The 11,961-nt window shown below is 47.3% G+C and overlaps 1 long non-coding RNA gene across 1 annotated transcript; it reads left to right on the forward strand.

The window, feature by feature from the left end:
- The first annotated feature begins 5,991 nt into the window (after window positions 1-5,991).
- LOC138954402 (uncharacterized) lies at window positions 5,992-8,461 on the forward strand. Its single transcript, XR_011451822.1, has 2 exons — window positions 5,992-6,697; window positions 7,569-8,461. It is a non-coding gene; the product is annotated as an uncharacterized lncRNA (long non-coding RNA).
- The last annotated feature ends 3,500 nt before the right edge of the window (window positions 8,462-11,961 follow it).

Raw genomic sequence — 11,961 nt, forward strand, 5'->3', positions numbered from 1 at the left:
ACATTGTTGCTTTTGATGCTGGAAATGATACATGTGTAATTTACATGTCACGTGCTCTCTGTCCAGGTATGATGCGGTGACAGTCTACGACGGTTTGAAGGAGACGGACAATGAACTCGGTACCTTCTGTGGCAGTGATGTAAGAATACATTATCTTTTGTCACTCGATCCGTCTTTTCTTTGCCTACTACATATTACGGTCTTATGCTTGCATGATTAGGTGATACCTAAAGGCTTTTCTTAATTGAGCCGAACTTTGACTTTGCGAAGTCCTCAGTTTACCCAAAGCCCAGGGCCTCATGCAGCGAGCTTCGTAAAGTCCTCAGTTTACCCAAAACCCAGGGCCTCATGCAGCGAGCTTGGTAAAGTCCTCAGTTTCCCAAAGCCCAGGGCCTCATGCAGCGAGCTTGGTAAAGTCCTCAGTTTACCCAAAACCCAGGGCCTCATGCAGCGAGCTTGGTAAAGTCCTCAGTTTACCCAAAAACCCAGGGCCTCATGCAGCGAGCTTGGTAAAGTCCTCAGTTTACCCAAAGCCCAGGGCCTCATGCAGCGAGCTTGGTAAAGTCCTCAGTTTCCCCAAAGCCAGGGCCTCATGCAGCGAGCTTGGTAAAGTCCTCAGTTTACCCAAAACCCAGGGCCTCATGCAGCGAGCTTGGTAAAGTCCTCAGTTTACCCAAAACCCAGGGCCTCATGCAGCGAGCTTGGTAAAGTCCCTCAGTTTACCCAAAACCCAGGGCCTCATGCAGCGAGCTTGGTAAAGTCCTCAGTTTACCCAAAAGCCCAGGGCCTCATGCAGCGAGCTTGGTAAAGTCCTCAGTTTACCCAAAACCCAGGGCCTCATGCAGCGAGCTTGGTAAAGTCCTCAGTTTCCCAAAAGCCCAGGGCCTCATGCAGCGAGCTGGTAAAGTCCTCAGTTTACCCAAAACCCAGGGCCTCATGCAGCGAGCTTCGTAAAGTCCTCAGTTTACCCAAAACCCAGGGCCTCATGCAGCGAGCTTGGTAAAGTCCTCAGTTTACCCAAAACCCAGGGCCTCATGCAGCGAGCTTGGTAAAGTCCTCAGTTTACCCAAAACCCAGGGCCTCATGCAGCGAGCTTGGTAAAGTCCTCAGTTTACCCAAAACCCAGGGCCTCATGCAGCGAGCTTGGTAAAGTCCTCAGTTTACCCAAAACCCAGGGCCTCATGCAGCGAGCTGGTAAAGTCCTCAGTTTACCCAAAACCCAGGGCTCATGCAGCGAGCTTGGTAAAGTCCTCAGTTTCCCAAAGCCCAGGCCTCATGCAGCGAGCTTGGTAAAGTCCTCAGTTACCCAAAACCAGGGCCTCATGCAGCGAGCTTCGTAAAATCCTCAGTTTACCCAAAACCCAGGGCCTCATGCAGCGAGCTTGGTAAAGTCCTCAGTTTACCCAAAACCCAGGGCCTCATGCAGCGAGCTTCGTAAAGTCCTCAGTTTACCCAAAACCCAGGGCCTCATGCAGCGAGCTTCGTAAAGTCCTCAGTTTACCCAAAACCCAGGGCCTCATGCAGCGAGCTTGGTAAAGTCCTCTGTTTACCCAAAACCCAGGGCCTCATGCAGCGAGCTTGGTAAAGTCCTCAGTTTCCCCAAAGCCCAGGGCCTCATGCAGCGAGCTTGGTAAAGTCCTCAGTTTCCCCAAAGCCCAGCGCCTCATGCAGCGAGCTTGGTAAAGTCCTCAGTTTACCCAAAACCCAGGGCCTCATGCAGCGAGCTTCGTAAAGTCCTCAGTTTACCCAAAACCCAGGGCCTCATGCAGCGAGCTTGGTAAAGTCCTCAGTTTACCCAAAACCCAGGGCCTCATGCAGCGAGCTTCGTAAAGTCCTCAGTTTACCCAAAACCCAGGGCCTCATGCAGCGAGCTTGGTAAAGTCCTCAGTTTACCCAAAACCCAGGGCCTCATGCAGCGAGCTTGGTAAAGTCCTCAGTTTACCCAAAACCCAGGGCCTCATGCAGCGAGCTTGGTAAAGTCCTCAGTTTACCCAAAACCCAGGGCCTCATGCAGCGAGCTTGGTAAAGTCCTCAGTGTCCCCAAAGCCCAGGGCCTCATGCAGCGAGCTTGGTAAAGTCTTCAGTTTACCCAAAGCCCAGGGCCTCATGCAGCGAGCTTGGTAAAGTCCTCAGTTTACCCAAAACCCAGGGCCTCAAGCAGCGAGCTTCGTAAAGTCCTCAGTTTACCCAAAACCCAGGGCCTCATGCAGCGAGCTTCGTAAAGTCCTCAGTTTACCCAAAACCCAGGGCCTCATGCAGCGAGCTTGGTAAAGTCCTCAGTTTACCCAAAACCCAGGGCCTCATGCAGCGAGCTTGGTAAAGTCCTCAGTTTACCCAAAACCCAGGGCCTCATGCAGCGAGCTTGGTAAAGTCCTCAGTTTACCCAAAACCCAGGGCCTCATGCAGCGAGCTTGGTAAAGTCCTCAGTTTACCCAAAACCCAGGGCCTCATGCAGCGAGCTTGGTAAAGTCCTCAGTTTCCCCAAAGCCCAGGGCCTCATGCAGCGAGCTTGGTAAAGTCCTCAGTTTCCCCAAAGCCCAGGGCCTCATGCAGCGAGCTTGGTAAAGTCCTCAGTTTACCCAAAACCCAGGGCCTCATGCAGCGAGCTTCGTAAAGTCCTCAGTTTACCCAAAACCCAGGGCCTCATGCAGCGAGCTTCGTAAAGTCCTCAGTTTACCCAAAACCCAGGGCCTCATGCAGCGAGCTTGGTAAAGTCCTCAGTTTACCCAAAACCCAGGGCCTCATGCAGCGAGCTTGGTAAAGTCCTCAGTTTACCCAAAACCCAGGGCCTCATGCAGCGAGCTTGGTAAAGTCCTCAGTTTACCCAAAACCCAGGGCCTCATGCAGCGAGCTTCGTAAAGTCCTCAGTTTACCCAAAACCCAGGGCCTCATGCAGCGAGCTTCGTAAAGTCCTCAGTTTACCCAAAACCCAGGGCCTCATGCAGCGAGCTTGGTAAAGTCCTCAGTTTACCCAAAACCCAGGGCCTCATGCAGCGAGCTTCGTAAAGTCCTCAGTTTACCCAAAACCCAGGGCCTCATGCAGCGAGCTTCGTAAAGTCCTCAGTTTACCCAAAACCCAGGGCCTCATGCAGCGAGCTTGGTAAAGTCCTCAGTTTACCCAAAACCCAGGGCCTCATGCAGCGAGCTTGGTAAAGTCCTCAGTTTACCCAAAACCCAGGGCCTCATGCAGCGAGCTTCGTAAAGTCCTCAGTTTACCCAAAACCCAGGGCCTCATGCAGCGAGCTTCGTAAAGTCCTCAGTTTACCCAAAACCCAGGGCCTCATGCAGCGAGCTTCGTAAAGTCCTCAGTTTACCCAAAACCCAGGGCCTCATGCAGCGAGCTTGGTAAAGTCCTCAGTTTACCCAAAACCCAGGGCCTCATGCAGCGAGCTTCGTAAAGTCCTCAGTTTACCCAAAACCCAGGGCCTCATGCAGCGAGCTTGGTAAAGTCCTCAGTTTACCCAAAACCCAGGGCCTCATGCAGCGAGCTTCGTAAAGTCCTCAGTTTACCCAAAACCCAGGGCCTCATGCAGCGAGCTTCGTAAAGTCCTCAGTTTACCCAAAACCCAGGGCCTCATGCAGCGAGCTTGGTAAAGTCCTCAGTTTACCCAAAACCCAGGGCCTCATGCAGCGAGCTTCGTAAAGTCCTCAGTTTACCCAAAACCCAGGGCCTCATGCAGCGAGCTTCGTAAAGTCCTCAGTTTACCCAAAACCCAGGGCCTCATGCAGCGAGCTTGGTAAAGTCCTCAGTTTACCCAAAACCCAGGACCTCATGCAGCGAGCTTCGTAAAGTCCTCAGTTTACCCAAAACCCAGGGCCTCATGCAGCGAGCTTCGTAAAGTCCTCAGTTTACCCAAAACCCAGGGCCTCATGCAACGAGCTCGTAAAGTAGACCTTTGCTCAATCAATATCAGGCGTAACAGTCATTTATTGGATACTGTTTATGAATTTGATTTCCGACGTTGGTTCTGATAATGAATTTGATTTTGCCTCTTCCCTGAACCAGTATGTGGGCATCTCAGTTTCTTTCTTTCTCGTCATGATAGACAGACATGGCCGTGCTCTTCCTCTGTGTTCGTCTTTTGCAATTGCATGCATGTATTCCATATATCTACGGGAGTGGGTGTGACACAGTTTCTGATCTGTGCAGACTCCGGAGCCGATCAAGTCGAGCGGGTCATACCTGATGCTGCACTTCCGCACCGACGACAGCATCCACTGGAAGGGATTCTCCGCTTCCTACGTTCTCACCGAGGCTCCTCCCGAGTTCCAGAACAAGCACTACAAGATCGACAACCTCTTCAAGCCCAGAGCCGACTCCTGAGCTATACGAGCTGCTCCTGGTGTTTAAACCGAGTCCAGTTTCTGTCACCGATGTCTGATGAGTTTGTGGTTGAAGCTTGAACAAGTGTTGTGACTGTTCGTTTAAAGAGCTGCTTTACCGGACCGTGGAGACTGATATCCACTCACTGAAATACTGTTTGTTGCTCTGTGAGTGAAACTTTTCTGTATACATGTGAGAGCCCACCTCCCAGGGGAGTATATAGGGGTCTGGTAAGAATAATTGTCGACACAGATTATGTTCATGCTGATGTAATACTTGTAAAAAAAACTCATTGCCGAGTAAATGCTCACCGTGCAGTGAGTTACGCTGCTCACTAATTTATAGGGTACTTCTTAACATGATTGGATACAGTGAAAGTTTTTACGTAAGTAAGGAGTTAGGGACAATATTAGAACAATAGTTGTGTGAGGACTTCTAACCAAGGCCAGGAAAGATAACAGACAAAGAATTTGTCAGTTTTTATTTGTTGTTAATCTTACCGTTATTCTTTTACCAGCTGAGGCCTGGTCTTAATATTAACATTTTCTTCAGAATATTCTCACTTTTTCTGTCGGCATCAGTTTTCTGGCTCTGTCTGTCTTTATGTGTTTGTATGCCTGTCTCCCCCCTCTATCTCTCTCTGTATCTCTTTTTCTCTCTTTCTCTGTCTGCCTGTCTCCCCCCCTCTATCTCTCTCTGTATCTCTGTCTCTCTTTCTCTGTCTGCCTGTCTCCCCCCCCCCTCTATCTCTCTCTGTATCTCTGTCTCTCTTTCTCTGTCTGCCTGTCTCCCCCCCCTCTATCTCTCTCTGTATCTCTGTCTCTCTTTCTCTGTCTGCCTGTCTCCCCCCCCCCCTCTATCTCTCTCTGTATCTCTGTCTCTCTTTCTCTGTCTGCCTGTCTCCCCCCCCCTCTATCTCTCTCTGTATCTCTGTCTCTCTTTCTCTGTCTGCCTGTCTCCCCCCCCCCCCTCTATCTCTCTCTGTCTCTCTTTGTGTCTCTCTTTCTGCCTGTCTCCCCCCCTCTATCTCTCTCTGTATCTCTGTCTCTCTTTCTCTGTCTGCCTGTCTCCCCCCCCCCCCTCTATCTCTCTCTGTCTCTCTTTGTGTCTCTCTTTCTCTGTCTGCCTGTCCCCCCCCCCCCCCCCTCTATCTCTCTCTGTATCTCTTTCTCTGTCTGCCGGCCTGTCTCCCCCCTCTATCTCTCTCTGTCTCTCTTTCTCTGTCTGCCTGTCCCCCCCCCCCCCCCCTCTATCTCTCTCTGTCTCTCTTTCTCTGTCTGCCGGCCTGTCTCCCCCCTCTATCTCTCTCTGTATCTCCTTCTCTATCTCTCTGTCTCCTCCCCTCTATCTCTCTCTGTATGTCTTTCTCTGTCTGCCTGTCTCCCCCCTCTATCTCTCTCTGTCTCTCTTTCTCTGTCTGCCGGCCTGTCTCCCCCCTCTATCTCTCTCTGTATCTCTTTCTCTGTCTGCCGGCCTGTCTCCCCCCTCTATCTCTCTCTGTCTCTCTTTCTCTGTCTTCCGGCCTGTCTCCCCCCTCTATCTCTCTCTGTCTCTCTTTCTCTGTCTGCCGGCCTGTCTCCCCCCTCTATCTCTCTCTGTATCTCCTTCTCTATCTCTCTGTCTCCTCCCCTCTATCTCTCTCTGTATGTCTTTCTCTGTCTGCCGGCCTGTCTCCCCCCTCTATCTCTCTCTGTATCTCCTTCTCTATCTCTCTGTCTCCTCCCTCTATCTCTCTCTGTATCTCTTTCTCTGTCTGCCTGTCTATCTCTGGAGCTGACAGAATGGAAGCTTGTTCTACGAGACATATTTTAAGTGAAATTGTTCATAAAAGACTACGATTTGTTAGGTACTTTGTGCTTGTTTTGGGTTACTGATAATAACTACCTCTGATTCTTCTTTGTTAAACTCATTTAACTCAAGCTTGGGTAGCTTTTACTTAATTTCTGTTATAAATTTGGCTGTCCACACCATGTCATCAACCCTATGCAAATAACTGCACTTACTCGGGTAGCTTTAGTTATAATTATTTCACTCTGATAGTGATACTAACATTTCAAAGACTTTTTGAGAAACAAAAGGACCTTGTATTCTAGATGCGTATGACATCTGCAACTAAAGTAAGTCCAAGTTTTTCAGAACCAATCTCCTGGCATCTGGGAGAATCACAAGCATTGATGTTGAACAAGCGACTTTTATCATCAAAGATGAAACGTATACAGATTTTGTTGATTAAACTTATAATATCTGACCCAACCTATACTGCCAAAGAACGGATTTTTATCATAGGGCATGAATTAACTTACCCTCAGTATTCCTTCCAGATCAAAACTGAATGATATGCCAACACGTGGTGTACCAAATGCCCACGTTTAGGCAGAGACATACATACAGAGATGCGAAGCGAGGGCCGCTCGCGTGAACTCTCAGGCTACGCGGGCCGCGCTCGGTCAGCGTGACCTCGCGCCATCTCGTACTAAGTTGTTGTTCGCTTGCTCTCTGACACCGATTTGAAGTGCTTTTCTGTCATATTTCTTTGGATATATCCAGCTTCAGACGAGAGATATCAGTGTACGGTAAACTTGATTCATATTCTGTAGCTTCAATAGTGTGCACACGAATGCATTTGAGAGGATTGGCTTCCCGAAGTGAGTCAAAAACGGTTCCTTCGGTTCTTGCGGCCATTGTTTCTAAGTCCATTGTGCGTGGAGGCAATGTTTGGGAGCTAATATTTTCTTTTGTGCGAAACTTTGCTTTCCCTTGACTGGCAAATGCATTACTGGTGTATACATTAATCTGTTTGTATAATTTTTGACGCGCTGTAATTAAATTTGATGCTTATAAGTCTCACTCAAGTGGTTTTCGCACATACACTGGCGTGTGGATAAAACGTTTTTAAGGAGAAATGAGCGAAATTGCTTACTTTAGGATTCATCTTCTAATCACCAAATAATGCAATAGTCTTCTTCTTGTGATTTTCTGTTTCTCTTGAGTGCAAATAATCAACATTTTGCATGTTTTATTATCTATGATTTTCTATGAAACAGTCATAACTTTTTAAAAACACAACAATTGCCAGCTTGGCGCCAGTCATGGGAGGATTACTTGCCCCTGTCGTAGGCGAAGAGTACGCGAACAATTGCCAGCTTGGCGCTAGTGGGAGGATTACTTGCCCCTGCCGTAGGCGAAGATAACGCAAGCGGGAAGACAGCGCTTCGCATCTCTTCTATCTATGTCTCTGATTTAGGCAAATGAATCCTGGCCACCTACTAATGTTTGAATTATATTAATTCACTGCACACAGCATTTACTGTTTACTTTTATCTTCACAAGAGTCTGTTTAATAAAGTTTTTCACCAAGCATCCAGTACTTTAGAAAACATTTGACAAGTAATTGATTTACGACATAATGGAGTAGTTAGACTTTTAAGGGACCCAGCATTGAAATAGCCATATAAAAGCAATAGAAGGAACTTTCACCTTTTGGTTGTTTTGGTATCCAGCAATGTTAACAGGAATTACCTCTTTGTGCGTGAACTACAAAACTTACGCACTGACTCTGTGGGTGTGTAATTGTTCAGTGGTTGTAGACAGTTTTCATACTTGTGATTCGAGTGTTTCACACGCTTGAAAAGGGTGGCGCGGTAGTCCCCCTTTGACACTCGTACTTTTTGTACTTTGGATGTCGATGATTGTTGTGAAGCAGTGAACGCTGTGTTGTAAACACATTTGGGGATTACACTTTTATGATGTACATACATTTTTACATGTTACCGCACACAAGCAAAATTGTTGTTTAATTAGTTGGAACATAGATGCACAAGCGTTTCACTTTGATGAGTGTATTGTGACAAACTTTGGTATTGTACATATTGTATTTAAACTTGTTCACTTTTGTATCCGTCATCCATGAAATGTTATTCTTCATTCACCACAACTCTGCAAACTTAAAATTCTCATCTCGTCTTTCACTCTCATCGGTTCACATTTTGATGTATCTTGACAAGATTGTGATTTTTACATTCAGCAAAAATGTTGTGTGTGCAGTTTAGCTGCAGTCCAGTTGAATGTAGATGTAGGGAAATAGCACAAAAAAGAAAGCATAATAAAGTAAAATTTATACTGGTGTACTGCAATTTATGATCTGGATTCGAGTCTCTGTGACTGCATGAAGCTGACTGTGTGTGTGCGAGAGAGAGAGAGAAGTTTGTGTGCGTTTGAGTGTGTGTGTGTGAGACAGAGAGAGAGAGAGAGAGAGTTTGTGTGCGTTTGAGTGTGTGTGACTGCATGAAGCTCACTGTGTGTGCGAGAGAGAGAGAGAGTTTGTGTGCGTTCGAGTGTGTGTGACTGCATGAAGCTCACTGTGTGTGCGAGAGAGAGAGAGTTTGAGTGTGTGTGACTGCATGAAGCTCACTGTGTGTGTGCGAGAGAGAGAGAGAGAGAGAGAGAGAGAGAGAGAGAGAGAAAGAGAGAGAGAGAGTTTGTGTGTGTTTGAGTGTGTGTGACTGCATGAAGCTCACTGTGTGTGCGAGAGAGAGAGAGAGAGAGAGAGTTTGAGTGTGTGTGACTGCATGAAGCTCACTGTGTGTGTGCGAGAGAGAGAGAGAGAGAGAGAGAGAGAGAGAGAGAGTTTGTGTGTGTTTGAGTGTGTGTGACTGCATGAAGCTCACTGTGTGTGCGAGAGAGAGAGAGAGAGTTTGAGTGTGTGTGACTGCATGAAGCTCACTGTGTGTGTGCGAGAGAGAGAGAGTTTGAGTCAATCAATCAATCAATGAGGCTTATATCGCGCATATTCCGTGGGTACAGTTCTAGGCGCTCTGCAGTGATGCCGTGTGAGATGAAATTTTATACGGCCAGTGTGTGTGACTCAGTGCATGAAGCTCACTGTGTGTGCGAGAGAGAGAGAGTTTGTGTGTGTTTGTGTGTGTGTGACTGCATGAAGCTCACTGTGTGTGTGCGAGAGAGAGAGAGAGTTTGAGTGTGTGTGACTGCATGAAGCTCACTGTGTGTGCGAGAGAGAGAGAGAGAGTTTGAGTGTGTGTGACTGCATGAAGCTCACTGTGTGTGTGCGAGAGAGAGAGAGAGAGAGAGAGAGAGAGAGAGAGAGAGTTTGAGTGTGTGTGACTGCATGAAGCTCACTGTGTGTGTGTGTCACGATCGGGTGACAGAGACCAAGAAAGTGTCACTCAGTGGAGTGCCTGTTCTTGGTCGATTATGATAGAAAGCGCCTGTACGTGATATTGGGCTACAGCAGAGTTTGCTGACAGTGCTCAATGAACACGGAGGGTTTGCTGCGCACGAGTTTTACAGTGGAGGTTTCTGCTGTCATAGGGCTGACGGTTTTTCGCTGACAGCGCACACGGGATTTTCAGGGATTGAGTTTCTCGTGTCTTTTTTCTGCTTGGGAGGCAGAATTGTGTATAGCTGGACTGGTTTTGTGACAAGGTCAGTCACGTGTTATTGGCTAGGTTGTCTGAGAGAGACACAAGGGCGGCGCACTTGACACCCAGCGGCAGAAGGGGAAGGATCTAATACACAGTTTCTAGAGTATGATGGTTTTTCACCGAATATTGTATTCGGCACTCTAGGGGAGCTTCCACCGGTTATTTCCTTCACACTGCCACATATTTTGCTGAGGACAAGTCGTCAACATTCCTTCGTCGGCGATGGCTTTCGCATAAGGATTCGACAAGGGGTTCTGGAGGTTTTCGGTCACTGTTGACGAACAGAGGCTGTTCCAGGGAGGAGGCGGACTTTGCTTCCATTGAGAGTACAATCATAGGCTTTTGAGGTAATAAATCATTATTTAACGCTGTTGATGAGTCTGTGTTTGTGGAATGAAGTACTCTCTGTTGTTCTTTCCAGGTTAGCGCATAATTTACTCTCTGTTACGCTAAAATACTAATCTGTATATGGTTTTTGCAGATAGGGAGAGAAGGACGGAAAATGACTGTTTTGTTGTTGTAAAAAGTCCGTTTTGTGCAGGCCCACGTGCTCGATGAGATATTTAAAGATGACATGTTTTAAGGTGGTGGGTGAGGGGTAGCTGACATGTTTAGTGCACCGATGCTTTCTGTTTGCAGCCTTCGTTTCGGTTCGTTTTCCTGTAACCGCTGCACGGCTGCCTTTGGCGGGACACTGCTAGCTGCAGACGTTGGAGCTGGGACCTGAGGAAGCTACGCTAACCGGCTAACCAGCGGACCGGCTAACCAGCGAACCGGCTAACCAGCAACCCGGCTAACCAGGATACCGGCTAACCAGCATACAGAAAGAAAGCTAAGTGCACCGTGTCTTACGCACCCCGTTGACCACCGTTGTCTTTTCTTATCTGTGATTTCATTGGAGTAGTGACAACGTGGGGTGTGTGACACCTGCACGAACTAGAGCTTTTCGAACAGAACATTCGCATTTAACTGTATTTACACGGGATCAGCGTGTTACTATAATTTTCTATATACTACTGGCATTTTGTCAGTGATCACGGGTTTTTACGTGTTGAGAACGTAAAAGGAACTTATTTTGAGTGAAGGCTCGAGGGAGGTGGCGAGTTTATACATAAACAGGCGTCTGAAACTTATACTTTTGTTGACTCTATTTAATTGTATGACTGCGAGAGTGGATCGTGGTGTGGTTAGTTAATTAGTAGTAATTAACCGGTTCATAATCACCTTAAGTGATAAATTGGAACGCGACACATGGGGGCCAAGCCGGGATTTACTCAGTTAATTTCCAACTGATAAAGACCCACCAATTAAGGATAACTAAGAGCAGATAATCTCGTCAGTGCTCGACTTATTTTCTGCTTGGTGCTACCCTTTTTTGTATAGTTTTGATCATATACCACACCTTAAGCGATTCACATCTTGCAGGAAATGTAAATTGTAATTTGTGAGTTATTGTATGCGCTAACTGTGATTACTTCCCTTTCCTTTGTTTGTGAATCTTTGTTGTTGTACGTTCAGAGTTTTCCGTTGCAGAGAGCTGAGCGGGGTTAGCGGATTTGTTATTCGTTTTACTCAGTTTTCTCTACATTGTTGTTTCGCATTTTGTAACAGGTTACATTTCTACCGTCTTGTTTTACTTGGATTTTTCTCCATATTTTGACTTTGTTGGAATTTTGGGGGGGAAGGGTCCGAGGACTTCTGTCCTAACCAAGGCTGTGGGAGACACTCTGTTTCACCGCAAAAAGCAGCCGATAAAGTAGGCCACGGCTGTGGGAAACACTTTGTTTCACCGCAAAAAGCAGCCATAAAGTAGGCTACGCGATTTGTTCCACACCGTTTGGATTTTTCTTCTGCATTTTCTGGTTACTGGATTTTTGTATCCATCGCTTTCATCACCGCGTGTTCTAGCTATAGCTGCGTTAGACTTACTTTTGTGATAAAGCTTTGCTAAACTAACCATGGCTACAGGGGGATCTCCTACGAAGAGATTAACTTTTGAGACTCCTGGTAGCGAGGAACAGACAGAGCGAGACGCACGCGTTAGAGCGCGTAGTTTGCTTAAGCGCAAGGAGTTAGAACGTAAGGAAGACATAGAGCGACAGACGAGAAAAGAAGAGCTTGACAGACAAGAACGACAGGCCGAACGTGAGAGACAGGAACGACAAGACGAACGTGACCGACAGGACAAGAAAGACG

Source organism: Littorina saxatilis, unplaced genomic scaffold (genome assembly GCF_037325665.1).
Source record: "Littorina saxatilis isolate snail1 unplaced genomic scaffold, US_GU_Lsax_2.0 scaffold_584, whole genome shotgun sequence".
In the NCBI taxonomy this organism is placed as follows: domain Eukaryota; kingdom Metazoa; phylum Mollusca; class Gastropoda; order Littorinimorpha; family Littorinidae; genus Littorina; species Littorina saxatilis.